The sequence below is a fragment of the Peromyscus leucopus genome, chromosome 4 (assembly GCF_004664715.2).
Source record: "Peromyscus leucopus breed LL Stock chromosome 4, UCI_PerLeu_2.1, whole genome shotgun sequence".
Taxonomy (NCBI): Eukaryota; Metazoa; Chordata; class Mammalia; order Rodentia; family Cricetidae; genus Peromyscus; species Peromyscus leucopus.
The window spans coordinates 88,709,360-88,730,805 of record NC_051066.1 but is presented as its reverse complement, the minus strand read 5'-3'; positions in this window follow the sequence as shown (position 1 = coordinate 88,730,805).

The following is a 21,446-nucleotide window of genomic DNA, read 5'->3' as shown; positions in this document are numbered from 1 at the left end:
AGAAACCTCCTTGAAATATTCTGCAAATTACCTTTGAAAGAGATTCTTTCTTAGATTTTTCTCTCACTTTACTGGTCATTGTCCAAATTCCTTTTATAAATTTCTAAATGTGACCATGAAGTCACTCACAACTTGTTGGTCTTAGGTGCTTTGCTCTTTGCTTGAGTCTTCTCATCCAATCCCTCTTAGGCTGTTGATAACCAATCCTTTACTTCAACCTAAGCCCTCTATTCGAGACAAACACACGTAAGTTGTAATGGTCTATCTTGTTTGTCAACTTTTCTGAATTTAGAACCAACCACAACAAGGTGCTGACTGAGCACACCATTGAAGGGTTTGCTCATCTGCTTTGTTACTGCCAACACTATTACTCAAGCTGATGCTAGTGGATTCTTTAACCAACATTAGGACCCAGATTTTTTTAGGGTTCTTGTGTGAACTGAAGATCAGCAGCACTCTAGGAGTCCTCTAGGCTTTCAGTGCCTGATTGGGACTACTGAGGCACCCAGCCTTATAGACCCATCAGCAACTAATTTTTCAACCTCTCTAGCATGAAGTTAGGCTACCCAGATGATATCATATAAGCCAGTCTAATAAATCCTCTCTTAGAATATATTTTTGGTTGGTTTTATTCCACTAGAGAATCTAATGTATGTGTAAAGGGCTTTCTTGGTTTTCTATCTATTTCATTGGCATCTTCGACATCCAAAATGGAACTCCAACCTCTATCATCTACTAATTCCCCTCCCCCAACCTCAGCCTTCCCCAACTACAAATCCATGCAACTTCTCTACCACACATCCTGTTTGGTAGCAACCCCAACCCACTCTACTCTTGGAGTGATCTTAAATCTGTCCACTCTTTGAAATCTCCACAGGTCTCTTGTTCAAGCCCCACTTGTTTCTCCAGCATTATATGGTGCTTTTCAGCCTTTCTATGTGCATTCAGCATACATAATTTCCTGTGTATGCATTTTCTGACTCCCCCCTTATACTATATGTTTTCATAAATATTTGGTTTTACGAGTAAAATTTCTTGTGTCATATTAAGATTTTTGATTACTGGTTGTCTATGATAATAGTCTCTCAGTCTCCCCTCCCATGTGTGTGTGTGTGTGTGTGTGTGTGTGTGTGTGTGTGTGTGTGTGTTGAGAGCAGGAAAACTGACTTTTTAATCTTCAATCTTTCCTCCTAGTATCAAAAGTATATCTCTGGCATAGAACAGGTATTATAAAAATATTCATTGAAAGTTGATTGAATAGGTAACTTGATGTTAGGTATCATGGCTCACACCTTTAGTCCCAGCACTCAGGAAATAGAAGCACCAGATCTCCATGAGTTTGAGGCCATTATGGTCTACATAGTGAGTTCCAAGTCAGCTAGAGCTACATAGTAATACTTTTTCTTTAAAAAAAAAAAAAGTGACGATGTAAAGACAGCAAAATTAGAACATTTACATATGGAACTAGTGTTACTCTACTGTAGCAGAGAAAGATGATATGCCTCTGTTGACTTGTTTTCTCTATGTTGTCGAAGAGCTATATGAGACTCTTTTAGCATTCTTCATCTGAGACATCTTAACAACAACTGCGAGACTATTCCATGGCCAAACACACATTTTAATATTTAGTGTTTATAACCATTATTATTAAAAGCTAAACCGGAGGAATTTCCTTGGTTATTTCTATGCAGACACTGCATAGCCCCTTCTCTCTTAAAATGGACACAGTCATGCCTCACTTAACACAGGGATATGTCCTGTGAGGTGCATTATTACTCACTTGCCACTGCGCAAACACCATAAACTACCCTTATATAAATGTGTATAGAATAGCCTACTACTTACCTAGACAGTATGGTAAAGCATGTTGCCTCCACATGTATGATGAATTTTTTAAAAAGTGTGAGATGACATCATACACAGGAGAAAATGATGCAACCAAGAGACACAATAAGCATGAGATAGCCAAGACTGAAGCCAGCATAACATGGTATATTGTGTTTGCTTGTAGTAACTTTTAAACACTCTAACATAACATGATTAATGCAAATACAGAATCCAACAATACAGTCAATGTCAAGTATTCTAGGCACACATAACTGTACACACTATCTATTACACTCTTGCTGGATGCAAAGGTGTTTTTTTTTTTTTATACAACATGAAGAACACATTACCCCAGCTCTTCACAATAGCTACAACATAAATCAGTGGCAGGAACTATTCACCTTCCTTATACTCCCATGGGACCACTATCATATGTATGGTCCTTTCTTTTGAGGCACATAACTTACAGAGGTATGATATAGAACACAAGGAGAAACATTTGCACATATTTTTTTTCTGTTTTGAAGTCTACAATGCTCATTCTACTGTTATGCTAAAATAAAGCCAATTAAGATCTTTAAATTGGTGTGTGTGTGTGTGTGTGTGTGTGTGTGTGTGTGTAACAATTTAGAAATCTTAATTGGTTTTGTTTTAGATTCTAGAACCAGGCAGCTTCAGTTCACAAAACAAAATAAATGTTCTAATGATCCAAGAACAGGGGGATGGCCCTACAGAGAGAAAAGGTCTGGTGGACACAGAAATGAACAACAAAAAGAAGATTGGTTAATCCTTGTAAGGTCAGGACAAGGATTTGGGACAATAGATAATTGGTTTGTTAACCTCAGGTTACTTCTTTTTATAAGGATTAAAGCACAGGGAAATTTTATTATCATGTCAATTGAAACCTGGTTGCTTGGGGAATTTAGTTGTTATCTCTCTGTTCTTAATTTCTCAGAAGGTCAGATAGACAGTTTCAGCTTGGTGGCATGGAACTGTAAAGTAAGCAACTCCTATCTTTATTTTCAGCTGGTGTGCTGGGGCCCAGTAAAGGAATCTATCCTAAAATGATGGCCTTCTGAAATTTTTATTTAATACTTAGAAAAGAAGGTACTACAGATACACAAATGAGATCCAATGATAGTGAGTATTATGACCAATGGAAAACAGCTGGATTAGAACAGATAAATCAACACACAGATTACAGGAACACTGAATATCTGCCCTAGAGGGATAGATAGATAGATAGATAGATAGATAGATAGATAGATAGATAGATAGATATAGATACATAGATAGATACATAGATAGATAGATAGATAGATAGTTAGATAGATAGATAGATAGATAGATAGATAGATAGATAGATAGATAGATAGATAGATATAGACATAGACATAGATATAGATATACACCTGCGTGATCTGGGGAAAGTCAGTTAACTGTTGACATGAACTTCATTTCTGAAATAGGAGGAAAATATCAGTCCTATATAAGCCAAGAAATACTGCTATGATACATTGTTCCGTATGCTGTGAGTATATGTTGCTCTGATTGGTTGATAAATACAACACTGATTGGCAAGTAGCCAGGCAGGAAGTATAGGTGGGGTAAGCAGACAAGGAGAATTCTGGGAAGAGGAAGGGCTGGGTCAGGAGTCACCAGGCAGATACAGAAGGAGCAAGATGACAAGGCAGAACTGAAAAAAGGTACCAAGTCACACGGTTAAACATAGATAACAATTATGGGTTAATTTAAGTGGAAGAGTTAGTCAGTAATAAGCCTGAGCTAATGGCCAAACAGTTATAATTAATATAAGCTTCTGAGTGATTATTCTATAAGTGGGCCATGGTACTGTGGGGGCTTAGCAGGACCCGAGAAACATCTGGCTACAAAATACTTTTAAGATCCCTGGAAGTAATGTATGTAAAAGGCTTGAAAATACATCTGGCAAGCTTTTTCATATTATTGGATTTTGAAAGTAAAAACTGAAAACAAATACTGGAAATAGGACAGATAATTACTATGGAAAACAATAGAAAGAAAGGTAGGTATCTTTAAAATAATTTCTGGCTTCAGACCTTCTGAGAACAGAGAATATCTCAAGACTGAAGACCTGTAGGAATGCTGACAGTACCTCAGAACTACTCGGTCCCAATTAGTAATGAAGACAAGTGGGTGACGGCAGAGGTGGGTTCTGTGCTTAGTCTCAGCGATTAGCTCATGCTGCTCTCTCAGCAGCCTCCCGTTTTAATATGTCTACTTATCTCCCTATGGTACTCACTGGGACGAGGACAAGCTGAGCCAGTGATTGCAGTGGAACCCTCGGCCATTGGATCAGATGGCAGCGTGGTCCCTGTGGTCACAAGAGGATTCTGTAAGGTTCTGGCCTTGCTAAAGCAGAGAGAGCTTCAGTAAGCATCTTAGCAAACTAAGCCTATGAACAACTGGCCCTTCCTGGATGCTCAGCACTTTCACATCTCTCATTCCTGGGGAAATTCCAGCAGCACATACTCCCTCCTTAGTCTGTGGGACTGCTGAGGCTGTCTTAGTCCCCAGATATCATACATAAGATGAGAATATAAGTAATTATTTTTTCTGATAGAGAGGCATTTCTTTCTGTTATATGAGAATTATTATGCTATAAAGAACATAAATTCAACCTGATTTCCCTAATACCTCTGAATTCAAGTCAAACAAACCATGAAGATATCCAGCCGTGATTCAACTTCATGAATCTTCCACTTAAGGGAGGTGAGTTACAAACTAGTAGAAATGCCAACTGAGTAAAGGAAGTCTACAGATCAATTAGAAAGGCACACCCTTTCTATGTGGGCTGCCACAGTGTGTGGACTGACCCGATAGCAGGGGCAGATGTGGCATCACTCTTTCCCTCCTTCACCCTCTCCTTGTCTCCTGGCAGGGTCCCAAATCATAGTTTATTCCTCTATGAAAAATAAGGTCTACTCCCTAGAACACAACCCTCTGAGAAAGTCAAGAATGGGAGGTAACCCCAGTGTGGTAGTGCATGCCTGATGTCCCAGGACACGGCCCTGAAGCAAGAGGGAGGGATTGAGGGAGGGAGTAGAGATGGAAAGTTGAGTAGCCTTTTCTTCCTATATACCACTATGACTAACATAACCTCAAAAGGTAGACATGATAAAGAATAATTGTCACAATAGTCATGATATTAGTATAAGGAGGAGGGGCAGGTGTGGGATTGAGTTGGAAAGTAGAGCCCCAGTAAAATCTCACAAGAAGTTCTTGGATTGTGACCACCTAGCTTCAATAAGCTTGTAAAGCAATCTGTGCCCAGGGTAGGGTCTACCTCCCACCCTCACATCTCTTACTTCTTCCCATTTTTATAATAACAGATCATAATATGAAACAATTTACACCCAGGCAGAGATTTTACTATACCAGATATCTGACATAGACCCATTAGCTCTGGAAGTTGTTGTCTCACTGTTCAGATAAGGCTGATGCATAGAGAGATTTAAATCAATATGCCAGGACTTCAGCTGATGGTTGATAGAGCCAGAGTTCACACCACATCACAATTCCACCCTGCTGTATGTAGCTATTCTGTATTAAGCCGTGGTTGAATGGCTTTCCCTAAAGATCTGAAGAGAAAGAATTATATCTTCATTTCACCTGCTCTTGTAGAACCCAAATTTTTGATACTTCCAGTAAAGTGACCATCCAAAATCAGTTCAAGTACCCCTCCATGCAAATGAAGCACAGTCCTAGGAAGAAGAAAAAAGTGTATTTGTATCTGACCATGTCCTAATTCTCGAGCTCCAAACAATGACATGCAGCTCTTGAGCAATGAGCTGAAAGAAAGCCCTTGTGATGGCTATTCTGGGTTGTCAACTTGAATACATCTGCAATTAACTAAAATACAAAAATGGAGGGCACACCTATGAGGGATTTTTGCTTAATTTGAAGTAGGAAGATCCAATTCTAATCCAGATCTTGAGGCAGACTTGCCTGCTGTGGGATGTTCTGTATGTCCTGTGGGAGCCCTTCTGCCTCGTGCTTACCAGCAGGTCACATAGAGGATGATTAGGACCATGGCTGAGTGCAGTTTGAATGTCTGCTTGGCTGTCTGATGTCTGTATGTCAATTGTTCTGATGATCAATAAAAAAACTATCGCTGTGGTAGCAGAAATAGGACTAAAAAAAAAAAAAACAAAAGAAACTGACTGCAGATGCGCACACAAAAGCATGTGAAATCAGGTAAGCACAGCCACTGCAAGCAAGATTATGAAATGGATTAATTAAGCTAAAGACATTAGCAAAAGCTGCAGGCATACAGTTGTAGCATATAAGTCTCTGTGTTTACTTGTCTGAGCGCTGTGCCGGCATAAAGACTGTGCAAAGGACTAAGCTGAGACTATCCACTTCTGTGGACTATATAACATGGAAGGAATTTTGCTCTTTGTCTCTTCTCTAGCTTTTCTAGCAGATCATTAACTGTGCATTAGAGCCTATTCGCTGAATTCGCATAAACTGAGACAGCTGAGACATCAGTTGTGGATTCTGGATTGTTCATTTCATTACAGCAGCCATTGATATAGTACTAAGTATATATATATATATATTATATATATATATATATACATAATACATATATAATATATTCTTATAAGTTCTGTTACTCCAGAGAACCCTGACTAATATAGCCCTCTTTTCCATCTTGTGAGAAACTCTTTTAATTTAATTGCTATTTCTAATTGTGTTATCTATTGTTTAAGGGTAGTAGAGCTTTGAACAAAGACACTTGCACTTTCTCTGTTCATTTCTCATCAGCAAAACAAGGAGTCAGAACTAGACTCCATGTGATCTAACACTTTATAATTGACTCCTCATCAGGTGACGTTACCTTTCTGAATCCATGGCATCCTTTCCTCACTTCCCTCTGCCAGCACAAGGTACACTTACGTTTCTGCCTCCACAGGCAGAATTAGGGATCATAGTTCGGCACCCGGGGCCCCATTCATACAGTGCTCATATAGGTCATTAACAAAAGCAGCTCCCCATTAGTATGGTTGGGGACAGGTCAGTGTCATTGGGAATTGATCCTTCGAGTCTTGGAGGGCTTGTAGGGAGGAAAAGAATTTCAAGAAGCGTATATATGAAGCTGTAAAATTGCTGGAGATGTTTCAAACATGCCAAAGCAGGTATCTCAGATATGTTGCAATTGCCATGGTAACTCACACTGGGGCCAGAATGTCAGTGGAAAGCAAGCTTCTGAGAATTTCAGGCTCCTCTGTCTCTTCAGCCTTAGACAAGATGACTGTTTCAAGAGAGAGGAAAGTCAAGAAAAGGTTTCCTCTTCTTCACTGCCACCCCCTCCATCTCCCTCAAGGAGGAAATACCTCCTGGTTGGGCTACCCATACCTGGATGTAGCCCCTAGAAAAGGAAAAGGGATTGTTAATTCCTGTTATATCTCTCATATCAGATGTGGTGGTGTCCAGAAAGCTATGGATATGGGGCCCATGAGTTTGTGGATACACTCACTATAAACCTTGGGATGTCTTGAACCTTGGAGAAAGGGCATGCTGGGTGATGTCTTCAGGTGTACTGTAGAGGGAAGTTTCTCCAGTCCCACCCGCCCTGCGGTCCTGCATCCACTTATAAGATAAGCCTTCAGAGGCTTAATATTAATTGCAAATTATATGGCCTATGGCTCAGGCTTCTTGTAACTTAACTCATATATATATATAAACACACACACACACACACACATGTAACTTAGCTCTTAGAACTTAACTCAACCCATTACTATTAATCTATGTATCATCACGTGTCCTATGACTTTCCCTATGTCCCATTACATGTTGCTCCTTGAATGGCAATTTGGCAACTCCCCCCACTCTCCTTTCTCTTCTCATTATCTCTGTTGGATTTTCCCACCTGGCTCCATCCTGCCCTGCCATAGGCCAATGCAGCTTTTTTTTAATGAACCAACCAAAGCAACACATATTCACAGCATACAGTAAGACATCCCACAGCAGTGTACCCAACAAGAAACAGTGCACGCCTAATCCAGCACTCAGCAGCAGATGTGACACGACAGTGACAGAACGTACAGAGTAACACAGTGTAAGACTCTGACACAACTGTCCTTTAATTCACATGGAGACTAAACATGGACCAAGCACCCATCATGTGTGGAAGACCCACGTGCTCATAGATAAGCATTGCAGAAACCAAGAGTCCTAATCACGCAGGGCAGTCTCCTCAGTGGAGGAAATGAATACTTGTTTCCCACTCACAGAGCTGGGGGTAGATGTGGTTAATAGATGGGTGAGCTTTGCTGTCTGTAGAGCCAGGCCTCACCCAAACACCCCACAATGTTTATCGGAAACTCCCCCTCCCCAGACCTTTCTCTTTAGCTTTGTTTCTCAGTCAGTAGAACCCATCCCTAGGGGAGATGCCCCATATACTTTATAGCCTGATGCTCTCTATGTGATCAGGGTCAGAGATCACACCAGATCCTGGACCCATAAACTATAGAATGCATCTTCATGGTAGTGGTCATATGTAGTTTGCAAGAGAGTTTCAATGTAGTCATGCCTTAAGCTTTATTGTGCATGTAGCATTGGGATGATTGTTACCAGGAAAACTTTTTTTCCAAAATTGTGCTAGACTTGAATATGTCTAAAAACAAATGGGACTCCAGAAGCTTGAACTTGCCTGACTAAGTCATGGCTGAACCAGGTTTCCTTTCTTGCCTCTTGTGGTTCATTTCCCTGCTGGCTGCAGCATTTGCAGGAATCCCCACCACCGAGGGCCACATAGTTCCACATAGTGCTTCCTTTAGTACTTCAATTTTGTTTTAATTTGATTCCGCTCCTATGAACGAGACTGGGTTTTATTTAGGAATGAGTTCCCTCCCACTGCTACGTACATAAGTTCATGATTGCAGTTTTCATGCCATAAGTGCATAAAAAAGGGACTACATTGAGTGAAATACTGTGATAAATTACATATTGTAGCAGGAAATAGAAAAATTATGGCTATAAATTCACAACCCTTCAATAGAGTTTGCAATTTCATGGGAACTGAATAGTACTTCAGTAACACAGAGTAAGTGCTCATTGCCCAATGGTCAACATGGGGAGGCAGGATTCTAGGAATACAAGTCCACTTCCTGTAAAAATCTTTAGAGTTTTTTACTTTTTCATTGTTTGAGAATTTCATACCCACATACAATGCATTTTGATTAAAGCCACTTCCTGGTTCCCTCCCCTTCCATCCCCCCATTCTTCCACCACTGCTTCCTCCTTGAGCTCCAATCATAATCCTAAAACACCTTCTGACTTCATATATCTTTTTTTTCTTTCTTCTTTCTTTCTTTCTTTTTTTTTTTAAACAGTGTTTCTCTGTGTAGCTTTGTAGCCTGTCCTGGAACTCACTCTACAGACCAGGCTGGCCTCAAACTCACAGAAATCCACCTGCCTCTGCCTCCCAAGCTCTGGGATTAAAGGCATGTGCCAACACTGCCCAGCTTCATGTATCTTTTTTATTTAACTGACTCCACTTAGCACCACTTGTACGTGCATGGGTATAGGACCATCTACTGAATCACGGGGAGCATCTCAGGGACTATATCTTTGGAAATATCCTTTTTTGCCAGAAGCCATCAATTGCCAAAAACTCCTCAGCTAGAGGTGGGGCTTCATGACCACCTCCCCCATCCATGGTAGGATTTTGGTTGGCTTACTCTTGTGACAGTCCTGTGTACACAGTCACAGCCACTTTGAGTTGGTGCATGCAATGGCACTGTCATGCCTAGCAAATAAAGTTTCCCAACAGACTTCCATGACCTCTGGCTCTCACAAGCTTTCTTTCCCCTCTTTCTAGGTGATCTTCAAACCTTGTGGGGAGGAAATATGGTACAGTAGTCTCATTTAAAGCTAAGTACTCCACAGTCTTTTTTCTTCTTCTGTATGTCAAACAGTTATGGGCCTCTAAATCTCCATCTACTTCCAAAAAGTAAAAGCTTCTTTGATGAGGGTTGACAGATACACAACTCTGTGGGTATAAACATAAGAAAATAGGGAGGAGTTTATTTACTATGTCCAAATATGGCAGAATAGTATTAGTTCTCCCCCTCTAGGACCTAGGACTTAGACAGCCAAGTGATTTTGGCCTAGTTAATGGCACCAGGCATGAGTTCTCTCTTGTGGAGCAGGTCTTAAATCCAATCAGAAAGTGGTTGGTCATGCCCAAAATATCCATGCCACCATTGCACCAGGGGGCATATCTTGCCAAGTCAGTCGTTATTGTAGCTCTCATAGTCCATAGCTAGGTCAGACTACTTCTTACTTTTCTCCTCTGGTAGCATGCCTAGAATCTTCTAGCACTTTGAAACCTAGCCAGTAAAGATAAATCTTCCAGATCAGTATCAGCTTGATTTCTCCACATTCCTTGACTTGAGTATATGATTTTCTCATCAATAGTTTCTCACAGTCAAGTTCTGGATAGTAACCAAGAGCAATGGCAATAGCCTATAATATTTGGGGATATATAGGACCCAACTGGACAACAACTCCGAAGAGTTAACCTATTCTGTCAAACAAATTATTTTTATTTGATAGTATATGATGCCTCGAAGGGGCATTAATAACACTCAACCCCCATTATGAGGTAACTCCATTTAAACTCTTTTATATTTGTATGTGTATGTTTTAGGAAATATTAGCAGGCTTCCTTATGAAGATCTTGCTCTAAGATCTTTAGTGTTAATTAACCCTCTTCATACATTCTCCTTTACTCTGCCTCCCCCTCATTTCCTGTTCCATCTCCTCCTTCATACCACCCTTATATTCTGTCGTTCTTCCCTTAAAATCTCTGCATTGCCCCCTTACTAGTCTTCTACCTTCTATGGTTAGACAAATGAAACACATATCTAAAGACTCAAGGCTATAATCTACATATGAGAGAGAGAATATGTGGTGTTTGTCTTTCTGAGTCTGAGTTACCATATTCAGAATTATTGTTTTCAGCTCTATACATTTACCTGTAAATTTCATTTTTCTTTACAGATGAATAATATTACACTTTGTATATATATCACATTTTCATTATCCATTCATTAGTTGATGAGTAGCTGTTTCTGTTTCCTGACTATTATGAATATAGCAGCAATAAAGACTGTTGAGCAAGTGTCTCTGTAATAGGATATTGAATCCTTTTGGAATATGTCCAGGAGAATACAGGTGGTTCATATGGTAGATCTATTCTAGGGTTTTGAGGAACCTCCATCCTGGTTTCCATACATAGTGTCATAGGCCTATAATCCTAGAACTTGGGTGGATAAAACAGGAGACTCTAAAGTTTGAGACCAGCCTGAGCTATGTAACAAGATCTTGCCCCCTCAAAAAAGTTTCATGTTGTTATTGCTTGGGATTTTTGTGATGTGTTTGTTTTTGAGACAGGGTCTTTCTGTATAGTGGTGGTTGGCCTGGAACTCACAGCAATCCTCCAGCCTCAGCGTCTGGAGTGTTAGACTTACAGACATGGCTGAGCACACTAGTTGTTGTTTCTTTTAAGTAAGTTATATGTATGCATGACACAAACTCTAATAGGAGCACAGCTTCTGAGGCTATAACTTCCTGTCCCCCGATGCACGGCATTGAAAGTGTGTTGAATTGCCTTCCAGAGTATTCTACGCAGTGACATAGAACTTTGTGTGTTTTTTTCTCTTTAGTCTTAATTTAAATATATATCTTGGCAGGCAGAGGAGACGGCTCACTTGGGACAGTGCTTGTCATAGGAGTGTGAATGTGAGTACAGATCCCTAGCAACCATGTAAAAACCAGCTTGGCTGTATACATCATTAGGCCCAGCTTTGAGGAGGCAGAAATAAATGTATTCCTGGAGCTCACTGGCCATCTATCTAGCGAAATCACCAAGTTCTGCATTCAGTGAGAGAGCCAGTCTCAAAAAATAACACAGATCTGGTGCTATAGCTTAGTGGTTAGAAGCAATTATCTATCATGTGTGAGGTCCTAGGTTTAATCTTCAGAATTGCCAAAAAGAAAAAGGTAAAAGGAAATAAGAATACAAAGTGGAGAATTATTGAAGAAGATACCTGACATTGGCCTCTGGCCTCCAGACACACCATATACTCAGGTGCACATACATATGAACACATACACATGTACACACAAATTGCACATGCACACACACATTGCACATGCACACACACACACACACAGAGAGAGAGAGAGAGAGAGAGAGAGAGAGAGAGAGAGAGAGAGAGAGAGAGAGATTTCCTATGTTATACATACAGATTTTCCTAGTTTCTGTAGATCAGAATGGGTAAACTATGGTCAAAGCTGGTCTCTTAGCTCTTTTAGGAAATAAAATTCTTATTAGAGCATAATCTCATGTAGTCTTTAACACATTGTCTGCAAATGCTTTCATGCTACCATGCCATAGTTGAGTAATTATAACAGAGGTGGTATGATCTGAGAAGGGTAAAATATTTACCATCTACCCTTTACCAAGAAAATCTTCTGGCCCTTGCTTTTAGAGACTGCTTAATTTATGTATGAATATGTCATAACTGAACAATTTGTTCTTAAAACACATGTATATAGGTTATTTTAATGTCATGCCATTGCAAAAATACTGAGATTAATATACTAATATATCTGTTATCCTCATGTATGTGGTCATTTCTGCATAAGCTCCTAGGAATGGAATGGTTAAGCAAGAATGCCACATGCTTTTCATTGACATATTTGTTAGTCTGCTGTCACCTGCATTAGTGATGTTAAGGAAACCAGCAGACAGACCAGCTGCAAGGCTCAAGTGAGGACTGTACTGCTGGGAGATGGCATGGATAGTACTGTTTCGAAGAGGAATAAATGGGGTTGATTTCAACTCTGCCTGAAGTATGGAAAACAGGTAGTTGAAAAATGCACAACTCTGTTTAAATAAAAGGCTTGAGAAAAATACCATATAAGCATTTGCTCCTGTTAGGGCTACTCTTTGTCCTGACTGTGAACTCTTCACCTTCCTCTTTGTACACATTTACTGAAAACAGCTTCATCAGTCTTGGAGGCAAGCAGAGAACCATTGGAACCATTGCTTTCAGAACAGCTGTGTAGATCGCTGTGGGCACCAGGATTTGTAAAGACAGTTTTGCCTGACTCTGGTTTTGCTGACACTAACAACCACTAGCAATGAGGCTCTGGGTTCCATGGTCCTAGAAGGCCACTTTGAGCCTTTAAAGTGGGAGAACAACTCTGGAATCCACAAACTCTGAGAAGAAAGTCATCCCTAGGAGACCTGTAAATGTCTGAGAAGAGTTCAAACCTGTACTTTCACCTAGAACTCCTTACTGTGTGCTAGACATGTTCGAGAGGAAAGTATGGACACGTGCATGAGAACCTGACTGTTGGTTGTACAGTCCAGTGGAGGACACAGATACACCTGCCATTCCCAACTTCTAAATGCCTTTTCTTTTCCTTTGAGAGAAACACACAATGCTTGACATGTGTCAGACAGTGTGAACAACTAGCTTAAAGCAGTTCAAATCTTCAACACTAGATCACTACATTCCTTTTGCTAATGTTATGTCTTTGTGAAGCTAGGATTTGGCAGTCATTCTGGTAAAGAGCAGATTCTGCACAAAACTCAGTTGTAATAGGAAATGAGGACAGTGCCATTCAATTAGACTCCAAGTGTGAGAAGCTTGGCATGCTTAGTGGGTATACTCCTCAATGAGTAACAATGGGCATGCAAAATGGGTATACACCACACCCCCAATGAAAAACAGTGCTCATGCTCAATGGATATACACAAGACCCCCAATGAGTAACAGTGCTCATGCTCAATGGGCATACACCACATCCCTAATGAGTAACAGTGGGCATGCCCAATGGGTATACACCACACCTCCAGTGAGTAACAGTGGGCATGCCCAATGGGTATACACTACACCTCCAATGAATAACAGTGCTCATGCTCAATGGGCATACACCACATCCCTAATGAGTAACAGTGGGCATGCCCAATGGGTATACACCACACCTCCAGTGAGTAACAGTGGGCATGCTCAATGGGTATACACCACACCCCCGGAGAGTAACGGTGGTCATTAAGAATGGAATGCAACATTTCTTTCATGTGTGTTATCTTTTCAAAAGACTACTAACCTGTGATGCCAGATGTACTTATAAAGTTGTGTGGGACTAACTCCCTAACAAGTGGGACTGTTAACAATTTCTTTTGGCCTGTGTGCACTTAGAAAAACATCACTGTCACAGGAAGAACACTGGAAACCAGAAGTGTTTGAGGACTTCTGAGATGGAAACTGTGAAAACATTTTAAGTATTAAGGGAACCAGAAAAGTCTGGGAACTTCTGAGATGAGCACTTTACACTACTTCCCAACATTGTGACCTTGGGAAAGCATGTCACGATGAGCTCTGATGGTAAGTGGAAGCACCTCAGGGGCCATCATGGAGGTTAAGGGAGCTAAGGCAAGTGAAGCATTTGGTACAGAACTTGCACATCATCAGCAATCAATAAGCACTCTGTAAACCTGCAAGATCCTACACTATAAATGAAAATTAACATTTAACCCTGATACTTCAGCTTTAAAGGATTTTAAGGCAGTAGCTTCTCCTACAAAGTGCTGTTGCCATGGGCACCTGCTGTGATATGTCAATCAAATCACTCTAAAATCACGAACCCCCCCTCCCCCAGATTTGTCACAGTATTCAAATGCCTTCACTGACAACCTTCTGATAGGGGTTTCTTCCCTGTTCACTTTTTTGTTTTTCTCTTTGGTGCTAGGGTTCTGAATCAGGGTACATGCATGCTAAGCCCATGTTCTTTCATGAAGCTACACTCCAGTCCTCAGGGTTTTCCTTCTTATGGTAATTCAAAGACTTACGATTTTTGTTTGGTTAAAAGAGAAAGAGAGGTACTTTGCTAACTTCAGTGAAATTTTTAAGAAATAAACTTAGAACAAATTGCATTATTCTCGTGAGTTCCTGAAATACTTGCATTTTTGAAAGTGCTTGTGGTTTTTATATTTCATTTTATTTTAAATCTCTTGGTTGTGTTTTGACTTGTTACACTACTTTGCCCCAAACCCCACATGCACGAGGAGTCGATGGGCCTCTAGCCAGCCCTTCCTGAAACACATGATCTTAGCCTGCTCTCATCATACTTTTGACTTGGCATAAGTCTTGGGAACAGAAAGGGACATTCAGGAACATGGCACTTCCTGCTAGGCTTCTATTTTCTCAGATTTCATGCACCAACATAGAATTTACAAGCCAGGGATACTGCTACAGGACAGCTAGCCAGTCTAGCGAAGGATAATAAGGTCCACAATGTCAAGTACTGGAGGTGAGGAACCCAGTCTATATTGTTTCTTGCCTTTAATGAGTCACACTTTCAAAAAAAAAAAAAAAAAAAAAAAACCCTTCCTCTGACACACTTTCTGTCAACCTAAGGGATTCTTCTGAGGTCAGGTAATCAGCAACTTTAGAAAAATACCACGTTCTCTCCACATCAGTGGTCCTCAAAATTTCTACACATTAAAACCATCAGGGATGAGAGGAAGGGGGTTTCAAACTATGAAAGTGGTTGGATTCTATTCCTGGGCCAATTAAATCCAAGTCTCCAGGGCTGAGACCTGATCACACTGTTTTAATTTCCCAATGGACTCTAGTGTGTAGGCAGAATGGAGGATCTTAAGTATAAATTAGTAGACAGGTTATTTTCTGTACTAGCCCTGCACCCACAAAGAGAGAACTCAGTTGTGCAAGGGGGACATTATAGTGTCTCTTTCAATGTAGAAATGTGTTTTTCTTCCCCTCAATTATGGGTCATGTTGGCTGTTTGAGTCAAGAGTTATTTGAGCTTTTTCCGCTATGTGGCTTGAACACTGGAGATATAGGGTTTTTGCTTTTGTTTTTTATTTTATTTTTTGTGAAAGATCAATACATGACAAAAATCATGCATGTACAATTTCTCACCCATTTTCTTAATCTTCATCACAGCTGTATATATAACAGAATGTTGTATATTATGTTCATGTGGGTACAGTATAACACATAAAAGGAGAGCAAGACGAACTGTTTGGGGGGCACTCAGGCAGGGGGATCCGGATCTGTCCCTGGTCTATGGGCAGGCTTCTGGAATCTGGTGCCTGTGGTGTGACACCTTGCACAGCCTTGGTGTAGTAGGAAGGGGCTTGGACCTGCCTAAGCTCAGTATGCTGGGCTCTGCTGACTCCCCATGGGAGACCTCGATTTAGGGGATGTGGAGATGCGGGGTGGCTTGGGAAAGAGGGCTGGGGGTGGGAGGATGGAGGAGGGGCGGAATCTGTGAATGGTATGTGGAGTGAGTAGAAAATTTCTTAATAAAGAAAAATGAAAAAAAAAAAAGGAGAGCAAAAAAGGCTAAATAGTGGAGTGTGAGGAAGGACGGAATTCAGGTAATGGATGCAAGTTACAAAAGAGGATACAAGGTTAATTGTTTTTAACTCTGTCATGGACTTTTTGGTTTTGGACAATTGCATACAAATATGTTTTATAATAAAAGTAAAATCCAATGTGACATCTCTAGGAGACACACTATCACAGCGAACTTCCTGTTCTTCCAGGCTTTTACAATCTTTCTGAGATAATCCCTGAATCAATATGGCTACCTAAAGGAGACTTGAACAAGGACAACACCCATAGACATGCTAACAGAGAACAGGGGAATCTCAAGGGGCCTCAACCCTAGACAAAGAACTACAGACAACTAAGGAATGTTGAGAGTGGGAGAAATAATGTTCCCCAGGGAAGAGCCTGCCAGTTGGTTATCCAATCCCAAGCAGTCAGCCCTGAAATCATACATATACAAGCAACATTACCTGGACTGAGCAGAATTTCGTGTGTGTGTGTGTGTGTGTGTGTGTGTGTGTGTGTGTGTAAATATATAAACAATTAAATAAAAACGGTCATGAATTTGAGAGCAGTAAGAGGTTGAAGAGCTAAAAATAAAAATGATGTAAGCATATTTTAATTCCAAAATATATTAAAACAAAAATGCCCAATGTAAAGCTCCACAGCTTCCATGTCAATGGCTACTCTAACTGCACAGTTGTATAGCCTTTGTGTATGGTTGACTTCATTGTGCAACGTTTTATTTGAACTTCTTTTTATAATGAAGTTCAAAATAAAAATATTCTAAAATCTCTGTCACAAAACTCTAAGAGAAAGAAAACTACTTAGCCTTGTTCTAATAACCCACAGCTTGCTACTCACCTGTATCTGTGTCTATAAAAGGGACAGAGTATTTCTGCCATGGATGATCTAGACCAATTGAAGCTGGATGCTTCTGAGAATCCCAAGAGGCCCCAGGTTTTCCAGCACACCCTCTCTGTCTCTTTCACCCCAACTCCTACCTCCCCACATAGAAAATACCAGTCAAGCAGATGGTTTAAGTGTGTTGCCCTGGAGGCTGACAGATGTGAATTCTGATGGAACGGGGGGGGGGGGGGGGGGGCAGGTCTTTCTATCACTGCACCCAGACAAGCACATAGTCTGCCCCACCCCCAAGCCAACAAATGCTGCTTCATGTGGCTGACTTTGAACATTATAAGTCAGGGTCACAGGCTTCTTAGAGTAAGGGGAGAAGTGGAAGCTGATGAGAAGCAATCTCAACATCTCAGGAAATTTTAATAGACAATACATCTCATAGTTCAAGGGTCAAATATGAGTAAGATTGAGGTTTTAAAAGAAAATGGATGGTTCGGCACTGAACTGTCACAGAGAAAGAAACATTTATTGCTACTTGATTCTCTCCCTCTGTCTATTCTCCCAGGGTCCCTCCATCTCCCCTTTTCCCTCTTCCTCTTTATAAAGAATGCTTTCTCATAAGTGGTCCAGGCCTAGAGATATACCCTTTAAGCATCAATAATTTCCTTTTAATGAATACCTTCATTGTTGTGGGGTCACTTCATCCTTAGCAGTAGAATTAACATGACTGATCATCATGTAACAACTTATAATTAAGTTGACATTTAGCATAATAGTGATTGGTCAGGGCTCAGGTCCAGTGTTTCCAGGTTCTAGGCCTCTTATCTGAAGAATTAAAATAAGGACTCACATTGACTTTCAAAAATAGTGAGATAGTTTTTTTGGAGTAAAGAAATGATATAGATTATAGAAGAATACACTGCCAAGACTAACAATAAGCCATGTTAGTGAAGGTACTAGGGGAGGGGCTGATACTGTTTGGGGCTTCCTTACATGGAGTTCAAAAGAAGGCAGAGCTGGATACTAAAGAGTGTAAAGATGGTGTTCTCTATTTTGATTGATAGATTAGGTCATATATTCATTTTCCTACTCCACTTGTCCTTACCTATAATGCATCTCATCTTAGTTCAATTATGCTATAGGCATAAAATGGTAAATAAGGGATTCCCCTAAAAAGTTCACTTAAAGGATCATGTTTGCCTTATTGGGCCTGTACCTACAACCAGTTAGTTCAGATCAGGCCTTATGTCTTCATACTGGATACACGGGAATACATTTAAAGAGAAACTCTAAATTTGATTGTTACTAAAGGAGGATAAATCTATACTTTTCAGAGATGGGGATAAATGTAGCTCCATGCAGGTGGTGGTTCAAGAGGGTTCTGAGGTTAGAATGTTAAGAGAGAGTGTACATAGTACATAGTACATTCAGGTTAAGGAGACTGGCTACCAAGTGCACTGTTACAAGAGGCAGGGTGTACATAATGCAAACTGAATACAGTCCAAGTTACTAAAATTCTCCGTATGCTTGCCTAACTTAACACCAATACCCAATATTGTCTGTATGCTTATATTAAAAGCCTATAGAAGGTAAGTGTCACTACAGAGTGCTGTCACAAAGCTCTAATGACAGTTTGATTAGAGAAGATAAGAGAAGAAACATGTATGTAATGTCTGACACAGAACATTCATTCTGCAGCACCCACTAACTGAAAGGATGTGCCTCACAACAGCAGATGCATGCACCCCACCTCCATACAACAGGGGTTGTCAGTGGCTGCTGGCACCCCACCTCCATACAGCAGGGGTCGTCAGTGGCTGGAGTCCAGGGCACACAATGGGGTATTCATTTACTTCCAATTCTATCTAAAAGATTTGACAGCTATTATTTATACCATTTTATAAGGTCTACTGATGGAAATAGGCATCCTGTTCTACAGTGTTAATTTTAGGGCAAGTGCTAATTTAAAGGGCAAGGGAGACCACTCAGTTGTTCAAGTGTCTGCTTTGCAAACAGGAGGACCTGAGTTCAAACCCTAAAGCTCTTTGTTTTTGGTTTTGTTTTTGTTTGTTTGTTTGTTTGTTTTTTAAGTCAGAAACGGTGCTATATGCTTCAGATCCCAGCAGTTTGGAGGTAGAGACACGGGGTCCCTGGGCTTCCTGGCTGGCCAGGTAGCCTACTTGTCTCAACTTTCAGGCCAGTTGAGACACTGCTCAGAAAACAATGTAGATGGCCCCTGAACAACGACCCCCGAGGCTCTCCTCTGACCTTCATGGCACATATATATAGTCACCCACTTATACCCACAACCAAATAATGTGCACACCCACATAAATATGCACATACCTGCACACACATGTCCATGCTCATGAGCACACAAATATATGAGCTCAATTTAAAACTATATTGCAGGTTACTTTTTTCTAGGACTGAGCTGAAAAGCAGTTGTTTTGCTTATAAAAACTACATTTGTCATATTTAATTGACATTTATTTATTTCAGTGCCAGAAATTAAAACCAGGGTCTCAAATATGCCATGCTCTACCACTGCCCTACACCCCAGCCCCTTAATTAGTGTTTTAACTGTAACACTCACTAGTTTCATACTCTGGTTACATTTAGTGTGCAAATTATTTCATTTTACTTTTGCATAAGAGTCACAAGTGGATTTATACTTCTACACCATAAAAAAAATGTTGCTAATGCAGAGATGCTGTGAGCACTGTATTTTATAGATCCTCACACACAGTGGTCAACTTTGAGGAATGCTAGTCTCAGAATTTTGACCACATTGATGATTACAGCTTCCACAGTGCTGAAAGGAGGAGGGTAGATGCACAAAACTTCCAGCCCAGGCCAAAAGGCTGACAACAGCCAGCTGTACTTCCTTTCTGGTCTCCCCAGGTGAACCTGCTGAATGCAGGAGAAGAAATGAAGCAAATAACAAATGTTTCAAATCTGAAAGTAACACTACAAATAAGAAAAGTACAGACATAAACTCTACTACTGATACCATTTCATAACCAATCCCAGAATTCTTTTGTCTTAGTAAGGTTTCTATTGCTGTGATGAAACACTGTGACCAAAAAGCAAGTGTGTGTGTTGGGGGTGGGGGTGGTATTTGGCTTACACTTCAAAGGCATTGCTGTTCATCACTGAAGGAAGTCAGGACAGGAACTCAAACAGAGCAGGATCCCTGAGGCAGGAGCTGATGCAGAGGCCATGAAGGGGAGCTGCTTACTTACTGTCTTGCTTCCCATAACTTGCTCAGCCCACCTTCTTATAGAACCCAGGACCACAAGTCCAGGGATGGCTCCAACCACCATGGGCTGGGACCTCCGCATTGATCACTAAATGAGAAAGTGCCGTACAGCTGGATCTCATCAAGGCATTTCCTCAGCTGAGGCTCCTTCCTCTGATGACTGTGGCTCATGACAAGTTGACACACAAAACCAGCCAGTACACCTTCCATCTAAAGTTTGATCTAGGCTGTTCAACTCTCGGTCTCCGCAGTTATTTCAGGCATCTTCAGTTTCACAAATGTCCACAAGGATGTCTGGCTGGGCATCAAATGCTGGTCATAGCTTTTCTCCTATTATAATTACCACTTTCTGGACATCCCCACCCCATTCCCTGAGCTGCTGAGTTTAGAGTCGTGAGGTAGAAGAGAAACCTCTCTTTTTGCGTAATGTTCTGTTCTGTTAGCAGAGGAACAGAGACTTTGCCCATTAGTGTTTTATAGAATTTCTATTTAAGGGGCATGGGCAGCTTTTTCAGTTTTCACCTACAGCACTCTTTCCCTGGGATCTAGGAAAGAAGTTGACTAGGAGGCAGGAAACCTTGGTAGATTCAAAGCTTCACTCTAATGAAAATGTCACCCCCCTCCCTCCCAAATGCAGAAGCTATCTAGTTTCCCAACACTGCCTGTAATCAACTTACTAAAAATTGTTTTAGTTTATCTCATCAGTTTAGCTATCAAAACATGTTTTTATCTTTTCACATTTACTGGAAAATACTAATTAGTTCCAGATATGGAAAATTTATAATAAAAGCTAGACAAGATGGTACACACTCCTGGCACAGGAGCCCAAGGCAGGAGAGTCACGCTCAAGGTCAGCCTGGACTTCGAAGTAAAGTTTCCTTCCTTTCCCATAATCCTGGTGGTGGTGCAAATGATTCTTATCATAGCAATGTAATTTGCAATTGGTAGAATGCAAGAAATCACCGTATGTAGCTGCTGATTAACTTTACATCTATTAAATAAGCTCAGTTCAGTTTGGCTTTTGGGATGCAATTGCATATTTCTCTGTTCATTGCATTCTCCTCTGTAGAATC